We start from the raw sequence: 24912 nt of genomic DNA, 5'->3' as shown, positions 1-24912 counted from the left end.
AGGAGAAAACTTCCTCCCAGCGACAGTGAGGAGCTATGATGGAACTCCTGGAGCGGAATATGACATGGAGGGTGCGAAAGAGAGGGGGGATTTGAGAGCTGCGCGGAAAAGGAGGCAAGGGTGGGTAGAGAGAAAATGACGGTGGAAGGGGCGAGCGGAGGAGAAAACATCCTCCCAGCGACAGCGAGGAGCTATGATGGAGCTCCTGGAGCGGAATATGACATGGAGGGTGCGAAAGAGAGGGGGGAATCGAGAGCTGCGCGGAAAAGGAGGCAAGGGTGGGTAGAGAGAAAATGACGGTGGAAGGGGCGAGCGGAGGAGAAAACTTCCTCCCAGCGACAGTGAGGAGCTATGATGGAACTCCTGGAGCGGAATATGACATGGAGGGTGCGAAAGAGAGGGGGGAATCGAGAGCTGCGCGGAAAAGGAGGAAAGGGTGGGTAGAAAGAAAATGACGGTGGAAGGGGCGAGCAGAGGAGAAAACATCCTCCCAGCGACAGCGAGGAGCTATGATGGAGCTCCTGGAGCGGAATATGACATGGAGGGTGCGAAAGAGAGGGGGGAATCGAGAGCTGCGTGGAAAAGGAGGCAAGGGTGGGTAGAAAGAAAATGACGGTGGAAGGGGCGAGCGGAGGAGAAAACATCCTCCCAGCGACAGCGAGGAGCTATGATGGAGCTCCTGGAGCGGAATATGACATGGAGGGTGCGAAAGAGAGGGGGGAATCGAGAGCTGCGCGGAAAAGGAGGAAAGGGTGGGTAGAGAGAAAATGACGGTGGAAGGGGCGAGCAGAGGAGAAAACATCCTCCCAGCGACAGCGAGGAGCTATGATGGAGCTCCTGGAGCGGAATATGACATGGAGGCTTCGAAAGAGAGGGGGGAATCGAGAGCTGCGCGGAGAAGGAGGCAAGGGTGGGTAGAGAGAAAATGACGGTGGAAGGGGCGAGCGGAGGAGAAAACATCCTCCCAGCGACAGCGAGGAGCTATGATGGAGCTCCTGGAGCGGAATATGACATGGAGGGTGCGAAAGAGAGGGGGGAATTGAGAGCTGCGCGGAGAAGGAGGCAAGGGTGGGTAGAGAGAAAATGACGGTGGAAGGGGCGAGCGGAGGAGAAAACATCCTCCCAGCGACAGCGAGGAGCTATGATGGAGCTCCTGGAGCGGAATATGACATGGAGGGTGCGAAAGAGAGGGGGGAATCGAGAGCTGCGCGGAAAAGGAGGCAAGGGTGGGTAGAGAGAAAATGATGGTGGAAGGGGCGAGCGGAGGAGAAAACATCCTCCCAGCGACAGCGATTAGCTATGATGGAGCTCCTGGAGCGGAATATGACATGGAGGGTGCGAAAGAGAGGGGGGAATCGAGAGCTGCGCGGAGAAGGAGGCAAGGGTGGGTAGAGAGAAAATGACGGTGGAAGGGGCGAGCGGAGGAGAAAACTTCCTCCCAGCGACAGTGAGGAGCTATGATGGAACTCCTGGAGCGGAATATGACATGGAGGGTGCGAAAGAGAGGGGGGAATCGAGAGCTGCGCGGAAAAGGAGGCAAGGGTGGGTAGAGAGAACATGATGGTGGAACGGGCGAGCGGAGGAGAAAACATCCTCCCAGCGACAGTGAGGAGCTATGATGGAACTCCTGGAGCGGAATATGACATGGAGGGTGCGAAAGAGAGGGGGGAATCGAGAGCTGCGCGGAAAAGGAGGCAAGGGTGGGTAGAGAGAAAATGACGGTGGAAGGGGCGAGCGGAGGAGAAAACATCCTCCCAGCGACAGCAAGGAGCTATGATGGAGCTCCTGGAGCGGAATATGACATGGAGGGTGCGAAAGAGAGGGGGGAAACGAGAGCTGCGCGGAAAAGGAGGCAAGGGTGGGTAGAGAGAAAATGACGGTGGAAGGGGCGAGCGGAGGAGAAAACATCCTCCCAGCGACAGCGAGGAGCTATGATGGAGCTCCTGGAGCGGAATATGACATGGAGGGTGCGAAAGAGAGGGGGAATCGAGAGCTGCGCGGAGAAGGAGGCAAGGGTGGGTAGAGAGAAAATGACGGTGGAAGGGGCGAGCGGAGGAGAAAACATCCTCCCAGCGACAGTGAGGAGCTATGATGGAACTCCTGGAGCGGAATATGACATGGAGGGTGCGAAAGAGAGGGGGGAATCGAGAGCTGCGCGGAAAAGGAGGCAAGGGTGGGTAGAGAGAAAATGACGGTGGAAGGGGCGAGCGGAGGAGAAAACATCCTCCCAGCGACAGCAAGGAGCTATGATGGAGCTCCTGGAGCGGAATATGACATGGAGGGTGCGAAAGAGAGGGGGGAATCGAGAGCTGCGCGGAAAAGAAGGCAAGGGTGGGTAGAGAGAAAATGACGGTGGAAGGGGCGAGCGGAGGAGAAAACATCCTCCCAGCGACAGCGAGGAGCTATGATGGAGCTCCTGGAGCGGAATATGATATGGAGGGTGCGAAAGAGAGGGGGGAATCGAGAGCTGCGCGGAGAAGGAGGCAAGGGTGGGTAGAGAGAAAATGACGGTGGAAGGGGCGAGCGGAGGAGAAAACATCCTCCCAGCGACAGTGAGGAGCTATGATGGAACTCCTGGAGCGGAATATGACATGGAGGGTGCGAAAGAGAGGGGGGAATCGAGAGCTGCGCGGAAAAGGAGGCAAGGGTGGGTAGAGAGAAAATGACGGTGGAAGGGGCGAGCGGAGGAGAAAACATCCTCCCAGCGACAGTGAGGAGCTATGATGGAACTCCTGGAGCGGAATATGACATGGAGGGTGCGAAAGAGAGGGGGGAATCGAGAGCTGCGCGGAAAAGGAGGCAAGGGTGGGTAGAGAGAAAATGACGGTGGAAGGGGCGAGCGGAGGAGAAAACATCCTCCCAGCGACAGCAAGGAGCTATGATGGAGCTCCTGGAGCGGAATATGACATGGAGGGTGCGAAAGAGAGGGGGGAATCGAGAGCTGCGCGGAAAAGGAGGCAAGGGTGGGTAGAGAGAAAATGACGGTGGAAGGGGCGAGCAGAGGAGAAAATATCCTCCCAGCGACAGTGAGGAGCTATGATGGAACTCCTGGAGCGGAATATGACATGGAGGGTGCGAAAGAGAGGGGGGAATCGAGAGCTGCGTGGAAAAGGAGGCAAGGGTGGGTAGAGAGAAAATGATGGTGGAAGGGGCGAGCGGAGGAGAAAACATCCTCCCAGCGACAGTGAGGAGCTATGATGGAACTCCTGGAGCGGAATATGACATGGAGGGTGCGAAAGAGAGGGGGGAATCGAGAGCTGCGCGGAAAAGGAGGCAAGGGTGGGTAGTGAGAAAATGACGGTGGAAGGGGCGAGCGGAGGAGAAAACATCCTCCCAGCGACAGCAAGGAGCTATGATGGAGCTCCTGGAGCGGAATATGACATGGAGGGTGCGAAAGAGAGGGGGGAATCGAGAGCTGCGCGGAAAAGGAGGCAAGGGTGGGTAGAGAGAAAATGACGGTGGAAGGGGCGAGCGGAGGAGAAAACTTCCTCCCAGCGACAGTGAGGAGCTATGATGGAACTCCTGGAGCGGAATATGACATGGAGGGTGCGAAAGAGAGGGGGGAATCGAGAGCTGCGCGGAAAAGGAGGCAAGGGTGGGTAGAGAGAAAATGACGGTGGAAGGGGCGAGCGGAGGAGAAAACATCCTCCCAGCGACAGTGAGGAGCTATGATGGAACTCCTGGAGCGGAATATGACATTGAGGGTGCGAAAGAGAGGGGGGAATCGAGAGCTGCGTGGAAAAGGAGGCAAGGGTGGGTAGAGAGAAAATGACGGTGGAAGGGGCGAGCGGAGGAGAAAACATCCTCCCAGCGACAGCGAGGAGCTATGATGGAGCTCCTGGAGCGGAATATGACATGGAGGGTGCGAAAGAGAGGGCGGAATCGAGAGCTGCGCGGAAAAGGAGGCAAGGGTGGGTAGAGAGAAAATGACGGTGGAAGGGGCGAGCGGAGGAGAAAACTTCCTCCCAGCGACAGTGAGGAGCTATGATGGAACTCCTGGAGCGGAATATGACATGGAGGGTGCGAAAGAGAGGGGGGATTTGAGAGCTGCGCGGAAAAGGAGGCAAGGGTGGGTAGAGAGAAAATGACGGTGGAAGGGGCGAGCGGAGGAGAAAACATCCTCCCAGCGACAGCGAGGAGCTATGATGGAGCTCCTGGAGCGGAATATGACATGGAGGGTGCGAAAGAGAGGGGGGAATCGAGAGCTGCGCGGAAAAGGAGGCAAGGGTGGGTAGAGAGAAAATGACGGTGGAAGGGGCGAGCGGAGGAGAAAACTTCCTCCCAGCGACAGTGAGGAGCTATGATGGAACTCCTGGAGCGGAATATGACATGGAGGGTGCGAAAGAGAGGGGGGAATCGAGAGCTGCGCGGAAAAGGAGGAAAGGGTGGGTAGAAAGAAAATGACGGTGGAAGGGGCGAGCAGAGGAGAAAACATCCTCCCAGCGACAGCGAGGAGCTATGATGGAGCTCCTGGAGCGGAATATGACATGGAGGGTGCGAAAGAGAGGGGGGAATCGAGAGCTGCGTGGAAAAGGAGGCAAGGGTGGGTAGAAAGAAAATGACGGTGGAAGGGGCGAGCGGAGGAGAAAACATCCTCCCAGCGACAGCGAGGAGCTATGATGGAGCTCCTGGAGCGGAATATGACATGGAGGGTGCGAAAGAGAGGGGGGAATCGAGAGCTGCGCGGAAAAGGAGGAAAGGGTGGGTAGAGAGAAAATGACGGTGGAAGGGGCGAGCAGAGGAGAAAACATCCTCCCAGCGACAGCGAGGAGCTATGATGGAGCTCCTGGAGCGGAATATGACATGGAGGCTTCGAAAGAGAGGGGGGAATCGAGAGCTGCGCGGAGAAGGAGGCAAGGGTGGGTAGAGAGAAAATGACGGTGGAAGGGGCGAGCGGAGGAGAAAACATCCTCCCAGCGACAGCGAGGAGCTATGATGGAGCTCCTGGAGCGGAATATGACATGGAGGGTGCGAAAGAGAGGGGGGAATTGAGAGCTGCGCGGAGAAGGAGGCAAGGGTGGGTAGAGAGAAAATGACGGTGGAAGGGGCGAGCGGAGGAGAAAACATCCTCCCAGCGACAGCGAGGAGCTATGATGGAGCTCCTGGAGCGGAATATGACATGGAGGGTGCGAAAGAGAGGGGGGAATCGAGAGCTGCGCGGAAAAGGAGGCAAGGGTGGGTAGAGAGAAAATGATGGTGGAAGGGGCGAGCGGAGGAGAAAACATCCTCCCAGCGACAGCGAGGAGCTATGATGGAGCTCCTGGAGCGGAATATGACATGGAGGGTGCGAAAGACAGGGGGGAATCGAGAGCTGCGCGGAAAAGGAGGAAAGGGTGGGTAGAGAGAAAATGACGGTGGAAGGGGCGAGCGGAGGAGAAAACATCCTCCCAGCGACAGCGAAGAGCTATGATGGAGCTCCTGGAGCGGAATATGACATGGAGGGTGCGAAAGAGAGGGGGGGAATCGAGAGCTGCGCGGAAAAGGAGGCAAGGGTGGGTAGAGAGAAAATGACGGTGGAAGGGGCGAGCGGAGGAGTAAACATCCTCCCAGCGACAGCGAGGAGCTATGATGGAGCTCCTGGAGCGGAATATGACATGGAGGGTGCGCAAGAGAGGGGGGAATCGAGAGCTGCGCGGAAAAGGAGGAAAGGGTGGGTAGAGAGAAAATGACGGTGGAAGGGGCGAGCAGAGGAGAAAACATCCTCCCAGCGACAGCGAGGAGCTATGATGGAGCTCCTGGAGCGGAATATGACATGGAGGGTGCGAAAGAGAGGGGGGGAACGAGAGCTGTGCGGAGAAGGAGGCAAGGGTGGGTAGAGAGAAAATGACGGTGGAAGGGGCGAGCGGAGGAGAAAACATCCTCCCAGCAACAGCGAGGAGCTATGATGGAGCTCCTGGAGCGGAATATGACATGGAGGGTGCGAAAGAGAGGGGGGAATCGAGAGCTGCGTGGAAAAGGAGGCAAGGGTGGGTAGAAAGAAAATGACGGTGGAAGGGGCGAGCGGAGGAGAAAACATCCTCCCAGCGACAGCGAGGAGCTATGATGGAGCTCCTGGAGCGGAATATGACATGGAGGGTGCGAAAGAGAGGGGGGAATCGAGTGCTGCGCGGAAAAGGAGGAAAGGGTGGGTAGAGAGAAAATGACGGTGGAAGGGGCGAGCAGAGGAGAAAACATCCTCCCAGCGACAGCGAGGAACTATGATGGAGCTCCTGGAGCGGAATATGACATGGAGGGTGCGAAAGAGAGGGGGGAATCGAGAGCTGTGCGGAGAAGGAGGCAAGGGTGGGTAGAGAGAAAATGACGGTGGAAGGGGCGAGCGGAGGAGAAAACATCCTCCCAGCGACAGTGAGGAGCTATGATGGATCTCCTGGAGCGGAATATGACATTGAGGGTGCGAAAGAGAGGGGGGAATCGAGAGCTGCGCGGAAAAGGAGGCAAGGGTGGGTAGAGAGAAAATGACGGTGGAAGGGGCGAGCGGAGGAGAAAACATCCTCCCAGCGACAGCGAGGAGCTATGATGGAGCTCCTGGAGCGGAATATGACATGGAGGGTGCGAAAGAGAGGGGGGAATCGAGAGCTGCGCGGAAAAGGAGGCAAGGGTGGGTAGAGAGAAAATGACGGTGGAAGGGGCGAGCGGAGGAGAAAACATCCTCCCAGCGACAGTGAGGAGCTATGATGGAACTCCTGGAGCGGAATATGACATGGAGGGTGCGAAAGAGAGGGGGGAATCGAGAGCTGCGCGGAAAAGGAGGCAAGGGTGGGTAGAGAGAAAATGACGGTGGAAGGGGCGAGCGGAGGAGAAAACATCCTCCCAGCGACAGCAAGGAGCTATGATGGAGCTCCTGGAGCGGAATATGACATGGAGGGTGCGAAAGAGAGGGGGGAATCGAGAGCTGCGCGGAAAAGGAGGCAAGGGTGGGTAGAGAGAAAATGACGGTGGAAGGGGCAAGCGGAGGAGAAAAATTCCTCCCAGCGACAGTAAGGAGCTATGATGGAACTCCTGGAGCGGAATATGACATGGAGGGTGCGAAAGAGAGGGGGGAATCGAGAGCTGCGCGGAAAAGGAGGCAAGGGTGGGTAGAGAGAAAATGACGGTGGAAGGGGCGAGCGGAGGAGAAAACATCCTCCCAGCGACAGTGAGGAGCTATGATGGAACTCCTGGAGCGGAATATGACATGGAGGGTGCGAAAGAGAGGGGGGAATAGAGAGCTGCGCGGAAAAGGAGGCAAGGGTGGGTAGAGAGAAAATGACGGTGGAAGGGGCGAGCGGAGGAGAAAACGTCCTCCCAGCGACAGCAAGGAGCTATGATGGAGCTCCTGGAGCGGAATATGACATGGAGGGTGCGAAAGAGAGGGGGGAATCGAGAGCTGCGCGGAAAAGGAGGAAAGGGTGGGTAGAGAGAAAATGACGGTGGAAGGGGCGAGCAGAGGAGTAAACATCCTCCCAGCGACAGCGAGGAGCTATGATGGAGCTCCTGGAGCGGAATATGACATGGAGGGTGCGAAAGAGAGGGGGGAATCGAGAGCTGCGTGGAAAAGGAGGCAAGGGTGGGTAGAAAGAAAATGACGGTGGAAGGGGCGAGCGGAGGAGAAAACATCCTCCCAGCGACAGCGAGGAGCTATGATGGAGCTCCTGGAGCGGAATATGACATGGAGGGTGCGAAAGAGAGGGGGGAATCGAGAGCTGCGCGGAAAAGGAGGAAAGGGTGGGTAGAGAGAAAATGACGGTGGAAGGGGCGAGCAGAGGAGAAAACATCCTCCCAGCGACAGCGAGGAGCTATGATGGAGCTCCTGGAGCGGAATATGACATGGAGGGTTCGAAAGAGAGGGGGGAATCGAGAGCTGCGCGGAGAAGGAGGCAAGGGTGGGTAGAGAGAAAATGACGGTGGAAGGGGCGAGCGGAGGAGAAAACATCCTCCCAGCGACAGCGAGGAGCTATGATGGAGCTCCTGGAGCGGAATATGACATGGAGGGTGCGAAAGAGAGGGGGGAATTGAGAGCTGCGCGGAGAAGGAGGCAAGGGTGGGTAGAGAGAAAATGACGGTGGAAGGGGCGAGCGGAGGAGAAAACATCCTCCCAGCGACAGCGAGGAGCTATGATGGAGCTCCTGGAGCGGAATATGACATGGAGGGTGCGAAAGAGAGGGGGGAATCGAGAGCTGCGCGGAAAAGGAGGCAAGGGTGGGTAGAGAGAAAATGACGGTGGAAGGGGCGAGCGGAGGAGAAAATATCCTCCCAGCGACAGCGAGGAGCTATGATGGAGCTCCTGGAGCGGAATATGACATGGAGGGTGCGAAAGAGAGGGGGGAATCGAGAGCTGCGCGGAAAAGGAGGAAAGGGTGGGTAGAGAGAAAATGACGGTGGAAGGGGCGAGCGGAGGAGAAAACATCCTCCCAGCGACAGCGAGGAGCTATGATGGAGCTCCTGGAGCGGAATATGACATGGAGGGTGCGCAAGAGAGGGGGGAACCGAGAGCTGCGCGGAAAAGGAGGAAAGGGTGGGTAGAGAGAAAATGACGGTGGAAGGGGCGAGCAGAGGAGAAAACATCCTCCCAGCGACAGCGAGGAGCTATGATGGAGCTCCTGGAGCGGAATATGACATGGAGGGTGCGAAAGAGAGGGGGGAATCGAGAGCTGTGCGGAGAAGGAGGCAAGGGTGGGTAGAGAGAAAATGACGGTGGAAGGGCGAGCGGAGGAGAAAACATCCTCCCAGCAACAGCGAGGAGCTATGATGGAGCTCCTGGAGCGGAATATGACATGGAGGGTGCGAAAGAGAGGGGGGAATCGAGAGCTGGGTGGAAAAGGAGGCAAGGGTGGGTAGAAAGAAAGTGACGGTGGAAGGGGTGAGCGGAGGAGAAAACATCCTCCCAGCGACAGCGAGGAGCTATGATGGAGCTCCTGGAGCGGAATATGACATGGAGCGTGCGAAAGAGAGGGGGGAATCGAGAGCTGCGCGGAAAAGGAGGAAAGGGTGGGTAGAGAGAAAATGACGGTGGAAGGGGCGAGCAGAGGAGAAAACATCCTCCCAGCGACAGCGAGGAGCTATGATGGAGCTCCTGGAGCGGAATATGACATGGAGGGTGCGAAAGAGAGGGGGGAATCGAGAGCTGTGCGGAGAAGGAGGCAAGGGTGGGTAGAGAGAAAATGACGGTGGAAGGGGCGAGCGGAGGAGAAAACATCCTCCCAGCAACAGCGAGGAGCTATGATGGAGCTCCTGGAGCGGAATATGACATGGAGGGTGCGAAAGAGAGGGGGGAATCGAGAGCTGCGTGGAAAAGGAGGCAAGGGTGGGTAGAAAGAAAATGACGGTGGAAGGGGCGAGCGGAGGAGAAAACATCCTCCCAGCGACAGCGAGGAGCTATGATGGAGCTCCTGGAGCGGAATATGACATGGAGGGTGCGAAAGAGAGGGGGGAATCGAGAGCTGCGCGGAAAAGGAGGCAAGGGTGGGTAGAGAGAAAATGACGGTGGAAGGGGCGAGCGGAGGAGAAAACATCCTCCCAGCGACAGCGAGGAGCTATGATGGAGCTCCTGGAGCGGAATATGACATGGAGGGTGCAAAAGAGAGGGGGGAATCGAGAGCTGCGCGGAGAAGGAGGCAAGGGTGGGTAGAGAGAAAATGATGGTGGAAGGGGCGAGCGGAGGAGAAAACATCCTCCCAGCGACAGCAAGGAGCTATGATGGAGCTCCTGGAGCGGAATATGACATGGAGGGTGCGAAAGAGAGGGGGGAATCGAGAGCTGCGCGGAGAAGGAGGCAAGGGTGGGTAGAGAGAAAATGACGGTGGAAGGGGCGAGCGGAGGAGAAAACATCCTCCCAGCGACAGCGAGGAGCTATGATGGAGCTCCTGGAGCGGAATATGACATGGAGGGTGCGAAAGAGAGGGGGGAATCGAGAGCTGCGCGGAGAAGGAGGCAAGGGTGGGTAGAGAGAAAATGACGGTGGAAGGGGCGAGCGGAGGAGAAAACATCCTCCCAGCGACAGTGAGGAGCTATGATGGAACTCCTGGAGCGGAATATGACATGGAGGGTGCGAAAGAGAGGGGGGAATCGAGAGCTGCGCGGAAAAGGGGGCAAGGGTGGGTAGAGAGAAAATGATGGTGGAAGGGGCGAGCGGAGGAGAAAACATCCTCCCAGCGACAGTGAGGAGCTATGATGGAACTCCTGGAGCGGAATATGACATGGAGGGTGCGAAAGAGAGGGGGGAATCGAGAGCTGCGCGGAAAAGGAGGCAAGGGTGGGTAGAGAGAAAATGACGGTGGAAGGGGCGAGCGGAGGAGAAAACATCCTCCCAGCGACAGCAAGGAGCTATGATGGAGCTCCTGGAGCGGAATATGACATGGAGGGTGCGAAAGAGAGGGGGGAATCGAGAGCTGCGCGGAAAAGGAGGCAAGGGTGGGTAGAGAGAAAATGACGGTGGAAGGGGCGAGCGGAGGAGAAAACTTCCTCCCAGCGACAGTGAGGAGCTATGATGGAACTCCTGGAGCGGAATATGACATGGAGGGTGCGAAAGAGAGGGGGGAATCGAGAGCTGCGCGGAAAAGGAGGCAAGGGTGGGTAGAGAGAAAATGACGGTGGAAGGGGCGAGCGGAGGAGAAAACATCCTCCCAGCGACAGTGAGGAGCTATGATGGAACTCCTGGAGCGGAATATGACATTGAGGGTGCGAAAGAGAGGGGGGAATCGAGAGCTGCGCGGAAAAGGAGGCAAGGGTGGGTAGAGAGAAAATGACGGTGGAAGGGGCGAGCGGAGGAGAAAACATCCTCCCAGCGACAGTGAGGAGCTATGATGGAACTCCTGGAGCGGAATATGACATGGAGGGTGCGAAAGAGAGGGGGGAATCGAGAGCTACGCGGAAAAGGAGGCAAGGGTGGGTAGAGAGAAAATGACGGTGGAAGGGGCGAGCGGAGGAGAAAACATCCTCCCAGCGACAGCGAGGAGCTATGATGGAGCTCCTGGAGCGGAATATGACATGGAGGGTGCGAAAGAGAGGGGGGAATCGAGAGCTGCGCGGAAAAGGAGGCAAGGGTGGGTAGAGAGAAAATGACGGTGGAAGGGGCGAGCGGAGGAGAAAACATCCTCCCAGCGACAGCAAGGAGCTATGATGGAGCTCCTGGAGCGGAATATGACATGGAGGGTGCGAAAGAGAGGGGGGAATCGAGAGCTGCGCGGAAAAGGAGGCAAGGGTGGGTAGAGAGAAAATGACGGTGGAAGGGGCGAGCGGAGGAGAAAACTTCCTCCCAGCGACAGTGAGGAGCTATGATGGAACTCCTGGAGCGGAATATGACATGGAGGGTGCGAAAGAGAGGGGGGAATCGAGAGCTGCGCGGAAAAGGAGGCAAGGGTGGGTAGAGAGAAAATGACGGTGGAAGGGGCGAGCGGAGGAGAAAACATCCTCCCAGCGACAGTGAGGAGCTATGATGGAACTCCTGGAGCGGAATATGACATTGAGGGTGCGAAAGAGAGGGGGGAATCGAGAGCTGCGCGGAAAAGGAGGCAAGGGTGGGTAGAGAGAAAATGACGGTGGAAGGGGCGAGCGGAGGAGAAAACATCCTCCCAGCGACAGCGAGGAGCTATGATGGAGCTCCTGGAGCGGAATATGACATGGAGGGTGCGAAAGAGAGGGGGGAATCGAGAGCTGCGCGGAAAAGGAGGCAAGGGTGGGTAGAGAGAAAATGACGGTGGAAGGGGCGAGCGGAGGAGAAAACATCCTCCCAGCGACAGTGAGGAGCTATGATGGAACTCCTGGAGCGGAATATGACATTGAGGGTGCGAAAGAGAGGGGGGAATCGAGAGCTGCGCGGAAAAGGAGGCAAGGGTGGGTAGAGAGAAAATGACGGTGGAAGGGCCGAGCGGAGGAGAAAACATCCTCCCAGCGACAGCGAGGAGCTATGATGGAGCTCCTGGAGCGGAATATGACATGGAGGGTGCGAAAGAGAGGGGGGAATCGAGAGCTGCGCGGAAAAGGAGGCAAGGGTGGGTAGAGAGAAAATGACGGTGGAAGGGGCGAGCGGAGGAGAAAACATCCTCCCAGCGACAGTGAGGAGCTATGATGGAACTCCTGGAGCGGAATATGACATGGAGGGTGCGAAAGAGAGGGGGGAATCGAGAGCTGCGCGGAAAAGGAGGCAAGGGTGGGTAGAGAGAAAATGACGGTGGAAGGGGCGAGCGGAGGAGAAAACATCCTCCCAGCGACAGCAAGGAGCTATGATGGAGCTCCTGGAGCGGAATATGACTTGGAGGGTGCGAAAGAGAGGGGGGAATCGAGAGCTGCGCGGAAAAGGAGGCAAGGGTGGGTAGAGAGAAAATGACGGTGGAAGGGGCAAGCGGAGGAGAAAACTTCCTCCCAGCGACAGTGAGGAGCTATGATGGAACTCCTGGAGCGGAATATGACATGGAGGGTGCGAAAGAGAGAGGGGAATCGAGAGCTGCGCGGAAAAGGAGGCAAGGGTGGGTAGAGAGAAAATGACGGTGGAAGGGGCGAGCGGAGGAGAAAACATCCTCCCAGCGACAGTGAGGAGCTATGATGGAACTCCTGGAGCGGAATATGACATGGAGGGTGCGAAAGAGAGGGGGTAATCGAGAGCTACGCGGAAAAGGAGGCAAGGGTGGGTAGAGAGAAAATGACGGTGGAAGGGGCGAGCGGAGGAGAAAACATCCTCCCAGCGACAGCGAGGAGCTATGATGGAGCTCCTGGAGCGGAATATGACATGGAGGGTGCGAAAGAGAGGGGGGAATCGAGAGCTGCGCGGAAAAGGAGGCAAGGGTGGGTAGAGAGAAAATGACGGTGGAAGGGGCGAGCGGAGGAGAAAACATCCTCCCAGCGACAGCAAGGAGCTATGATGGAGCTCCTGGAGCGGAATATGACATGGAGGGTGCGAAAGAGAGGGGGGAATCGAGAGCTGCGCGGAAAAGGAGGCAAGGGTGGGTAGAGAGAAAATGACGGTGGAAGGGGCGAGCGGAGGAGAAAACTTCCTCCCAGCGACAGTGAGGAGCTATGATGGAACTCCTGGAGCGGAATATGACATGGAGGGTGCGAAAGAGAGGGGGGAATCGAGAGCTGCGCGGAAAAGGAGGCAAGGGTGGGTAGAGAGAAAATGACGGTGGAAGGGCCGAGCGGAGGAGAAAACATCCTCCCAGCGACAGTGAGGAGCTATGATGGAACTCCCGGAGCGGAATATGACATTGAGGGTGCGAAAGAGAGGGGGGAATCGAGAGCTGCGCGGAAAAGGAGGCAAGGGTGGGTAGAGAGAAAATGACGGTGGAAGGGGCGAGCGGAGGAGAAAACATCCTCCCAGCGACAGCGAGGAGCTATGATGGAGCTCCTGGAGCGGAATATGACATGGAGGGTGCGAAAGAGAGGGGGGAATCGAGAGCTGCGCGGAAAAGGAGGCAAGGGTGGGTAGAGAGAAAATGACGGTGGAAGGGGCGAGCGGAGGAGAAAACATCCTCCCAGCGACAGCGAGGAGCTATGATGGAGCTCCTGGAGCGGAATATGACATGGAGGGTGCGAAAGAGAGGGGGGAATCGAGAGCTGCGCGGAAAAGGAGGCAAGGGTGGGTAGAGAGAAAATGACGGTGGAAGGGGCGAGCGGAGGAGAAAACATCCTCCCAGCGACAGTGAGGAGCTATGATGGAACTCCTGGAGCGGAATATGACATGGAGGGTGCGAAAGAGAGGGGGGAATCGAGAGCTGCGCGGAAAAGGAGGCAAGGGTGGGTAGAGAGAAAATGACGGTGGAAGGGGCGAGCGGAGGAGAAAACATCCTCCCAGCGACAGCAAGGAGCTATGATGGAGCTCCTGGAGCGGAATATGACATGGAGGGTGCGAAAGAGAGGGGGGAATCGAGAGCTGCGCGGAAAAGGAGGCAAGGGTGGGTAGAGAGAAAATGACGGTGGAAGGGGCGAGCGGAGGAGAAAACATCCTCCCAGCGACAGTGAGGAGCTATGATGGAACTCCTGGAGCGGAATATGACATTGAGGGTGCGAAAGAGAGGGGGGAATCGAGAGCTGCGCGGAAAAGGAGGCAAGGGTGGGTAGAGAGAAAATGACGGTGGAAGGGGCGAGCGGAGGAGAAAACATCCTCCCAGCGACAGCGAGGAGCTATGATGGAGCTCCTGGAGCGGAATATGACATGGAGGGTGCGAAAGAGAGGGGGGAATCGAGAGCTGCGCGGAAAAGGAGGCAAGGGTGGGTAGAGAGAAAATGACGGTGGAAGGGGCGAGCGGAGGAGAAAACATCCTCCCAGCGACAGCGAGGAGCTATGATGGAGCTCCTGGAGCGGAATATGACATGGAGGGTGCGAAAGAGAGGGGGGAATTGAGAGCTGCGCGGAGAAGGAGGCAAGGGTGGGTAGAGAGAAAATGACGGTGGAAGGGGCGAGCGGAGGAGAAAACATCCTCCCAGCGACAGCGAGGAGCTATGATGGAGCTCCTGGAGCGGAATATGACATGGAGGGTGCGAAAGAGAGGGGGGAATCGAGAGCTGCGCGGAAAAGGAGGCAAGGGTGGGTAGAGAGAAAATGACGGTGGAAGGGGCGAGCGGAGGAGAAAACATCCTCCCAGCGACAGCGAGGAGCTATGATGGAGCTCCTGGAGCGGAATATGACATGGAGGGTGCGAAAGAGAGGGGGGAATCGAGAGCTGCGCGGAAAAGGAGGAAAGGGTGGGTAGAGAGAAAATGACGGTGGAAGGGGCGAGCGGAGGAGAAAACATCCTCCCAGCGACAGCGAAGAGCTATGATGGAGCTCCTGGAGCGGAATATGACATGGAGGGTGCGAAAGAGAGGGGGGAATCGAGAGCTGCGCGGAGAAGGAGGCAAGGGTGGGTAGAGAGAAAATGACGGTGGAAGGGGCGAGCGGAGGAGAAAACATCCTCCCAGCGACAGTGAGGAGCTATGATGGAACTCCTGGAGCGGAATATGACATGGAGGGTGCGAAAGAGAGGGGGGAATCGAGAGCTGCGCGGAAAAGGAGGCAAGGGTGGGTAGAGAGAAAATGACGGTGGAAGGGGCGAGCGGAGGAGAAAACTTCCTCCCAGCGACAGTGAGGAGCTATGATGGAACTCCTGGAGCGAAATATGACATGGAGGGTGCGAAAGAGAGGGGGGAATCGAGAGCTGCGCGGAAAAGGAGGCAAGGGTGGGTAGAGAGAAAATGATGGTGGAAGGGGCGAGCGGAGGAGAAAACATCCTCCCAGCGACAGTGAGGAGCTATGATGGAACTCCTGGAGCGGAATATGACATGGAGGGTGCGAAAGAGAGGGGGGAATCGAGAGCTGTGCGGAAAAGGAGGCAAGGGTGGGTAGAGAGAAAATGACGGTGGAAGGGGCGAGCGGAGGAGAAAACATCCTCCCAGCGACAGCGAGGAGCTATGATGGAACTCCTGGAGCGGAATATGACATGGAGGGTGCGAAAGAGAGGGGGGAATCGAGAGCTGTGCGGAAAAGGAGGCAAGGGTGGGTAGAGAGAAAATGACGGTGGAAGGGGCGAGCGGAGGAGAAAACATCCTCCCAGCGACAGCGAGGAGCTATGATGGAGCTCCTGGAGCGGAATATGACATGGAGGGTGCGAAAGAGAGGGGGGAATCGAGAGCTGCGCGGAAAAGGAGGCAAGGGTGGGTAGAGAGAAAATGACGGTGGAAGGGGCGAGCGGAGGAGAAAACATCCTCCCAGCGACAGCGAGGAGCTATGATGGAGCTCCTGGAGCGGAATATGACATGGAGGGTGCGCAAGAGAGGGGGGAATCGAGAGCTGCGCGGAAAAGGAGGAAAGGGTGGGTAGAGAGAAAATGACGGTGGAAGGGGCGAGCAGAGGAGAAAACATCCTCCCAGCGACAGCGAGGAGCTATGATGGAGCTCCTGGAGCGGAATATGACATGGAGGGTGCGAAAGAGAGGGGGGAATCGAGAGCTGCGCGGAAAAGGAGGCAAGGGTGGGTAGAGAGAAAATGACGGTGGAAGGGGCGAGCGGAGGAGAAAACATCCTCCCAGCGACAGCGAGGAGCTATGATGGAGCTCCTGGAGCGGAATATGACATGGAGGGTGCGCAAGAGAGGGGGGAATCGAGAGCTGCGCGGAAAAGGAGGAAAGGGTGGGTAGAGAGAAAATGACGGTGGAAGGGGCGAGCAGAGGAGAAAACATCCTCCCAGCGACAGCGAGGAGCTATGATGGAGCTCCTGGAGCGGAATATGACATGGAGGGTGCGAAAGAGAGGGGGGAATCGAGAGCTGCGCGGAAAAGGAGGCAAGGGTGGGTAGAGAGAAAATGACGGTGGAAGGGGCGAGCGGAGGAGAAAACATCCTCCCAGCGACAGTGAGGAGCTATGATGGAACTCCTGGAGCGGAATATGACATGGAGGGTGCGAAAGAGAGGGGGGAATCGAGAGCTGCGCGGAAAAGGAGGCAAGGGTGGGTAGAGAGAAAATGATGGTGGAAGGGGCGAGCGGAGGAGAAAACATCCTCCCAGCGACAGTGAGGAGCTATGATGGAACTCCTGGAGCGGAATATGACATGGAGGGTGCGAAAGAGAGGGGGGAATCGAGAGCTGCGCGGAAAAGGAGGCAAGGGTGGGTAGAGAGAAAATGACGGTGGAAGGGGCGAGCGGAGGAGAAAACATCCTCCCAGCGACAGCGAGGAGCTATGATGGAGCTCCTGGAGCGGAATATGACATGGAGGGTGCGAAAGAGAGGGGGGAATCGAGAGCTGCGCGGAAAAGGAGGCAAGGGTGGGTAGAGAGAAAATGACGGTGGAAGGGGCGAGCGGAGGAGAAAACATCCTCCCAGCGACAGTGAGGAGCTATGATGGAACTCCTGGAGCGGAATATGACATGGAGGGTGCGAAAGAGAGGGGGGAATCGAGAGCTGCGCGGAAAAGGAGGCAAGGGTGGGTAGAGAGAAAATGACGGTGGAAGGGGCGAGCGGAGGAGAAAACATCCTCCCAGCGACAGTGAGGAGCTATGATGGAACTCCTGGAGCGGAATATGACATGGAGGGTGCGAAAGAGAGGGGGGAATCGAGAGCTGCGCGGAAAAGGAGGCAAGGGTGGGTAGAGAGAAAATGACGGTGGAAGGGGCGAGCGGAGGAGAAAACATCCTCCCAGCGACAGCAAGGAGCTATGATGGAACTCCTGGAGCGGAATATGACATGGAGGGTGCGAAAGAGAGGGGGGAATCGAGAGCTGCGCGGAAAAGGAGGCAAGGGTGGGTAGAGAGAAAATGACGGTGGAAGGGGCGAGCGGAGGAGAAAACATCCTCCCAGCGACAGTGAGGAGCTATGATGGAACTCCTGGAGCGGAATATGACATGGAGGGTGCGAAAGAGAGGGGGGAATCGAGAGCTGCGCGGAAAAGGAGGCAAGGGTGGGTAGAGAGAAAATGACGGTGGAAGGGGCGAGCGGAGGAGAAAACGTCCTCCCAGCGACAGCAAGGAGCTATGATGGAGCTCCTGGAGCGGAATATGACATGGAGGGTGCGAAAGAGAGGGGGGAATCGAGAGCTGCGCGGAAAAGGAGGCAAGGGTGGGTAGAGAGAAAATGACGGTGGAAGGGGCGAGCGGAGGAGAAAACATCCTCCCAGTGACAGTGAGGAGCTATGATGGAACTCCTGGAGCGGAATATGACATGGAGGGTGCGAAAGAGAGGGGGGAATCGAGAGCTGCGCGGAAAAGGAGGCAAGGGTGGGTAGAGAGAAAATGACGGTGGAAGGGGCGAGCGGAGGAGAAAACATCCTCCCAGCGACAGCGAGGAGCTATGATGGAGCTCCTGGAGCGGAATATGACATGGAGGGTGCGCAAGAGAGGGGGGAATCGAGAGCTGCGCAGAAAAGGAGGAAAGGGTGGGTAGAGAGAAAATGACGGTGGAAGGGGCGAGCAGAGGAGAAAACATCCTCCCAGCGACAGCGAGGAGCTATGATGGAGCTCCTGGAGCGGAATATGACATGGAGGGTGCGAAAGAGAGGGGGGAATCGAGAGCTGTGCGGAGAAGGAGGCAAGGGTGGGTAGAGAGAAAATGACGGTGGAAGGGGCGAGCGGAGGAGAAAACATCCTCCCAGCAACAGCGAGGAGCTATGATGGAGCTCCTGGAGCGGAATATGACATGGAGGGTGCGAAAGAGAGGGGGGAATCGAGAGCTGCGTGGAAAAGGAGGCAAGGGTGGGTAGAAAGAAAATGACGGTGGAAGGGGCGAGCGGAGGAGAAAACATCCTCCCAGCGACAGCGAGGAGCTATGATGGAGCTCCTGGAGCGGAATATGACATGGAGGGTGCGAAAGAGAGGGGGGAATCGAGAGCTGCGCGGAGAAGGAGGCAAGGGTGGGTAGAGAGAAAATGACGGTGGAAGGGGCGAGCGGAGGAGAAAACATCCTCCCAGCGACAGTGAGGAGCTATGATGGAACTCCTGGAGCGGAATATGACATGGAGGGTGCGAAAGAGAGGGGGGAATCGAGAGCTGCGCGGAAAAGGAGGCAAGGGTGGGTAGAGAGAAAATGATGGTGGAAGGGGCGAGCGGAGGAGAAAACATCCTCCCAGCGACAGTGAGGAGCTATGATGGAACTCCTGGAGCGGAATATGACATGGAGGGTGCGAAAGAGAGGGGGGAATCGAGAGCTGCGCGGAAAAGGAGGCAAGGGTGGGTAGAGAGAAAATGACGGTGGAAGGGGCGAGCGGAGGAGAAAACATCCTCCCAGCGACAGCAAGGAGCTATGATGGAGCTCCTGGAGCGGAATATGACATGGAGGGTGCGAAAGAGAGGGGGGAATCGAGAGCTGCGCGGAAAAGGAGGCAAGGGTGGGTAGAGAGAAAATGACGGTGGAAGGGGCGAGCGGAGGAGAAAACATCCTCCCAGCGACAGTGAGGAGCTATGATGGAACTCCTGGAGCGGAATATGACATTGAGGGTGCGAAAGAGAGGGGGGAATCGAGAGCTGCGCGGAAAAGGAGGCAAGGGTGGGTAGAGAGAAAATGACGGTGGAAGGGGCGAGCGGAGGAGAAAACATCCTCCCAGCGACAGCGAGGAGCTATGATGGAGCTCCTGGAGCGGAATATGACATGGAGGGTGCGAAAGAGAGGGGGGAATCGAGAGCTGCGCGGAAAAGGAGGCAAGGGTGGGTAGAGAAAAATGACGGTGGAAGGGGCGAGCGGAGGAGAAAACATCCTCCCAGCGACAGTGAGGAGCTATGATGGAACTCCTGGAGCGGAATATGACATGGAGGGTGCGAAAGAGAGGGGGGAATCGAGAGCTGCGCGGAAAAGGAGGCAAGGGTGGGTAGAGAGAAAATGACGGTGGAAGGGGCGAGCGGAGGAGAAAACATCCTCCCAGCGACAGCAAGGAGCTATGATGGAGCTCCTGGAGCGGAATATGACATGGACGGTGCGAAAGAGAGGGGGGAATCGAGAGCTGCGCGGAAAAGGAGGCAAGGGTGGGTAGAGAGAAAATGACGGTGGAAGGGGCGAGCGGAGGAGAAAACTTCCTCCCAGCGACAGTGAGGAGCTATGATGGAACTCCTGGAGCGGAATATGACATGGAGGGTGCGAAAGAGAGGGGGGAATCGAGAGCTGCGCGGAAAAGGAGGCAAGGGTGGGTAGAGAGAAAATGACGGTGGAAGGGGCGAGCGGAGGAGAAAACTTCCTCCCAGCGACAGTGAGGAGCTATGATGGAACTCCTGGAGCGGAATATGACATGGAGGGTGCGAAAGAGAGGGGGGAATCGAGAGCTGCGCGGAAAAGGAGGCAAGGGTGGGTAGAGAGAAAATGATGGTGGAAGGGGCGAGCGGAGGAGAAAACATCCTCCCAGCGACAGTGAGGAGCTATGATGGAACTCCTGGAGCGGAATATGACATGGAGGGTGCGAAAGAGAGGGGGGAATCGAGAGCTGCGCGGAAAAGGAGGCAAGGGTGGGTAGAGAGAAAATGACGGTGGAAGGGGCGAGCGGAGGAGAAAACATCCTCCCAGCGACAGCAAGGAGCTATGATGGAGCTCCTGGAGCGGAATATGACATGGAGGGTGCGAAAGAGAGGGGGGAATCGAGAGCTGCGCGGAAAAGGAGGCAAGGGTGGGTAGAGAGAAAATGACGGTGGAAGGGGCGAGCGGAGGAGAAAACATCCTCCCAGCGACAGCGAGGAGATATGATGGAGCTCCTGGAGCGGAATATGACATGGAGGGTGCGAAAGAGAGGGGGGAATCGAGAGCTGCGCGGAAAAGGAGGCAAGGGTGGGTAGAGAGAAAATGACGGTGGAAGGGGCGAGCGGAGGAGAAAACTTCCTCCCAGCGACAGTGAGGAGCTATGATGGAACTCCTGGAGCGGAATATGACATGGAGGGTGCGAAAGAGAGGGGGGAATCGAGAGCTGCGCGGAAAAGGAGGCAAGGGTGGGTAGAGAGAAAATGACGGTGGAAGGGGCGAGCGGAGGAGAAAACATCCTCCCAGCGACAGTGAGGAGCTATGATGGAACTCCTGGAGCGGAATATGACATTGAGGGTGCGAAAGAGAGGGGGGAATCGAGAGCTGCGCGGAAAAGGAGGCAAGGGTGGGTAGAGAGAAAATGACGGTGGAAGGGGCGAGCGGAGGAGAAAACATCCTCCCAGCGACAGCGAGGAGCTATGATGGAGCTCCTGGAGCGGAATATGACATGGAGGGTGCGAAAGAGAGGGGGGAATCGAGAGCTGCGCGGAAAAGGAGGCAAGGGTGGGTAGAGAGAAAATGACGGTGGAAGGGGCGAGCGGAGGAGAAAACATCCTCCCAGCGACAGTGAGGAGCTATGATGGAACTCCTGGAGCGGAATATGACATGGAGGGTGCGAAAGAGAGGGGGGAATCGAGAGCTGCGCGGAAAAGGAGGCAAGGGTGGGTAGAGAGAAAATGACGGTGGAAGGGGCGAGCGGAGGAGAAAACATCCTCCCAGCGACAGCAAGGAGCTATGATGGAGCTCCTGGAGCGGAATATGACATGGACGGTGCGAAAGAGAGGGGGGAATCGAGAGCTGCGCGGAAAAGGAGGCAAGGGTGGGTAGAGAGAAAATGACGGTGGAAGGGGCAAGCGGAGGAGAAAACTTCCTCCCAGCGACAGTGAGGAGCTATGATGGAACTCCTGGAGCGGAATATGACATGGAGGGTGCGAAAGAGAGGGGGGAATCGAGAGCTGCGCGGAAAAGGAGGCAAGGGTGGGTAGAGAGAAAATGACGGTGGAAGGGGCGAGCGGAGGAGAAAACTTCCTCCCAGCGACAGTGAGGAGCTATGATGGAACTCCTGGAGCGGAATATGACATGGAGGGTGCGAAAGAGAGGGGGGAATCGAGAGCTGCGCGGAAAAGGAGGCAAGGGTGGGTAGAGAGAAAATGATGGTGGAAGGGGCGAGCGGAGGAGAAAACATCCTCCCAGCGACAGTGAGGAGCTATGATGGAACTCCTGGAGCGGAATATGACATGGAGGGTGCGAAAGAGAGGGGGGAATCGAGAGCTGCGCGGAAAAGGAGGCAAGGGTGGGTAGAGAGAAAATGACGGTGGAAGGGGCGAGCGGAGGAGAAAACATCCTCCCAGCGACAGCAAGGAGCTATGATGGAGCTCCTGGAGCGGAATATGACATGGAGGGTGCGAAAGAGAGGGGGGAATCGAGAGCTGCGCGGAAAAGGAGGCAAGGGTGGGTAGAGAGAAAATGACGGTGGAAGGGGCGAGCGGAGGAGAAAACATCCTCCCAGCGACAGCGAGGAGATATGATGGAGCTCCTGGAGCGGAATATGACATGGAGGGTGCGAAAGAGAGGGGGGAATCGAGAGCTGCGCGGAGAAGGAGGCAAGGGTGGGTAGAGAGAAAATGACGGTGGAAGGGGCGAGCGGAGGAGAAAACATCCTCCCAGCGACAGTGAGGAGCTATGATGGAACTCCTGGAGCGGAATATGACATGGAGGGTGCGAAAGAGAGGGGGGAATCGAGAGCTGCGCGGAAAAGGAGGCAAGGGTGGGTAGAGAGAAAATGACGGTGGAAGGGGCGAGCGGAGGAGAAAACATCCTCCCAGCGACAGCAAGGAGCTATGATGGAGCTCCTGGAGCGGAATATGACATGGAGGGTGCGAAAGAGAGGGGGGAATCGAGAGCTGCGCGGAAAAGGAGGCAAGGGTGGGTAGAGAGAAAATGACGGTGGAATGGGCGAGCGGAGGAGAAAACATCCTCCCAGCGACAGCGAGGAGCTATGATGGAGCTCCTGGAGCGGAATATGACATGGAGGGTGCGAAAGAGAGGGGGGAATCGAGAGCTGCGCGGAGAAGGAGGCAAGGGTGGGTAGAGAGAAAATGACGGTGGAAGGGGCGAGCGGAGGAGAAAACATCCTCCCAGCGACAGTAAGGAGCTATGATGGAACTCCTGGAGCGGAATATGACATGGAGGGTGCGAAAGAGAGGGGGGAATCGAGAGCTGCGCGGAAAAGGAGGCAAGGGTGGGTAGAGAGAAAATGACGGTGGAAGGGGCGAGCGGAGGAGAAAACATCCTCCCAGCGACAGTGAGGAGCTATGATGGAACTCCTGGAGCGGAATATGACATGGAGGGTGCGAAAGAGAGGGGGGAATTGAGAGCTGCGCGGAAAAGGAGGCAAGGGGGGGTAGAGAGAAAATGATGGTGGAAGGGGCGAGCGGAGGAGAAAACATCCTCCCAGCGACAGTGAGGAGCTATGATGGAACTCCTGGAGCGGAATATGACATGGAGGGTGCGAAAGAGAGGGGGGAATCGAGAGCTGCGCGGAAAAGGAGGCAAGGGTGGGTAGAGAGAAAATGACGGTGGAAGGGGCGAGCGGAGGAGAAAACATCCTCCCAGCGACAGCGAGGAGCTATGATGGAGCTCCTGGAGCGGAATATGACATGGAGGGTGTGAAAGAGAGGGGGGAATCGAGAGCTGCGCGGAAAAGGAGGCAAGGGTGGGTAGAGAGAAAATGACGGTGGAAGGGGCAAGCGGAGGAGAAAAATTCCTCCCAGCGACAGTGAGGAGCTATGATGGAACTCCTGGAGCGGAATATGACATGGAGGGTGCGAAAGAGAGGGGGGAATCGAGAGCTGCGCGGAAAAGGAGGCAAGGGTGGGTAGAGAGAAAATGACGGTGGAAGGGGCGAGCGGAGGAGAAAACATCCTCCCAGCGACAGTGAGGAGCTATGATGGAACTCCTGGAGCGGAATATGACATGGAGGGTGCGAAAGAGAGGGGGGAATCGAGAGCTGCGCGGAAAAGGAGGCAAGGGTGGGTAGAGAGAAAATGACGGTGGAAGGGGCAAACGGAGGAGAAAACGTCCTCCCAGCGACAGCAAGGAGCTATGATGGAGCTCCTGGAGCGGAATATGACATGGAGGGTGCGAAAGAGAGGGGGGAATCGAGAGCTGCGCGGAAAAGGAGGCAAGGGTGGGTAGAGAGAAAATGACGGTGGAAGGGGCGAGCGGAGGAGAAAACATCCTCCCAGCGACAGTGAGGAGCTATGATGGAACTCCTGGAGCGGAATATGACATGGAGGGTGCGAAAGAGAGGGGGGAATCGAGAGCTGCGCGGAAAAGGAGGCAAGGGTGGGTAGAGAGAAAATGACGGTGGAAGGGGCGAGCGGAGGAGAAAACATCCTCCCAGCGACAGTGAGGAGCTATGATGGAACTCCTGGAGCGGAATATGACATGGAGGGTGCGAAAGAGAGGGGGGAATCGAGAGCTGCGCGGAAAAGGAGGCAAGGGTGGGTAGAGAGAAAATGATGGTGGAAGGGGCGAGCGGAGGAGAAAACATCCTCCCAGCGACAGTGAGGAGCTATGATGGAACTCCTGGAGCGGAATATGACATGGAGGGTGCGAAAGAGAGGGGGGAATCGAGAGCTGCGCGGAAAAGGAGGCAAGGGTGGGTAGAGAGAAAATGACGGTGGAAGGGGCGAGCGGAGGAGAAAACGTCCTCCCAGCGACAGCAAGGAGCTATGATGGAGCTCCTGGAGCGGAATATGACATGGAGGGTGCGAAAGAGAGGGGGGAATCGAGAGCTGCGCGTAAAAGGAGGCAAGGGTGGGTAGAGAGAAAATGACGGTGGAAGGGGCGAGCGGAGGAGAAAACATCCTCCCAGCGACAGTGAGGAGCTATGATGGAACTCCTGGAGCGGAATATGACATGGAGGGTGCGAAAGAGAGGGGGGAATCGAGAGCTGCGCGGAAAAGGAGGCAAGGGTGGGTAGAGAGAAAATGACGGTGGAAGGGGCGAGCGGAGGAGAAAACATCCTCCCAGCGACAGCGAGGAGCTATGATGGAGCTCCTGGAGCGGAATATGACATGGAGGGTGCGCAAGAGAGGGGGGAATCGAGAGCTGCGCGGAAAAGGAGGAAAGGGTGGGTAGAGAGAAAATGACGGTGGAAGGGGCGAGCAGAGGAGAAAACATCCTCCCAGCGACAGCGAGGAGCTATGATGGAGCTCCTGGAGCGGAATATGACATGGAGGGTGCGAAAGAGAGGGGGGAATCGAGAGCTGTGCGGAGAAGGAGGCAAGGGTGGGTAGAGAGAAAATGACGGTGGAAGGGGCGAGCGGAGGAGAAAACATCCTCCCAGCAACAGCGAGGAGCTATGATGGAGCTCCTGGAGCGGAATATGACATGGAGGGTGCGAAAGAGAGGGGGGAATCGAGAGCTGCGTGGAAAAGGAGGCAAGGGTGGGTAGAAAGAAAATGACGGTGGAAGGGGCGAGCGGAGGAGAAAACATCCTCCCAGCGACAGCGAGGAGCTATGATGGAGCTCCTGGAGCGGAATATGACATGGAGGGTGCGAAAGAGAGGGGGGAATCGAGAGCTGCGCGGAAAAGGAGGAAAGGGTGGGTAGAGAGAAAATGACGGTGGAAGGGGCGAGCAGAGGAGAAAACATCCTCCCAGCGACAGCGAGGAGCTATGATGGAGCTCCTGGAGCGGAATATGACATGGAGGGTGCGAAAGAGAGGGGGGAATCGAGAGCTGTGCGGAG

Source organism: Pelophylax lessonae (genome assembly GCF_965119305.1).
Source record: "Pelophylax lessonae genome assembly, chromosome: 13".
Taxonomy (NCBI): Eukaryota; Metazoa; Chordata; class Amphibia; order Anura; family Ranidae; genus Pelophylax; species Pelophylax lessonae.
Note: the sequence above shows the minus strand (reverse complement) of the source record.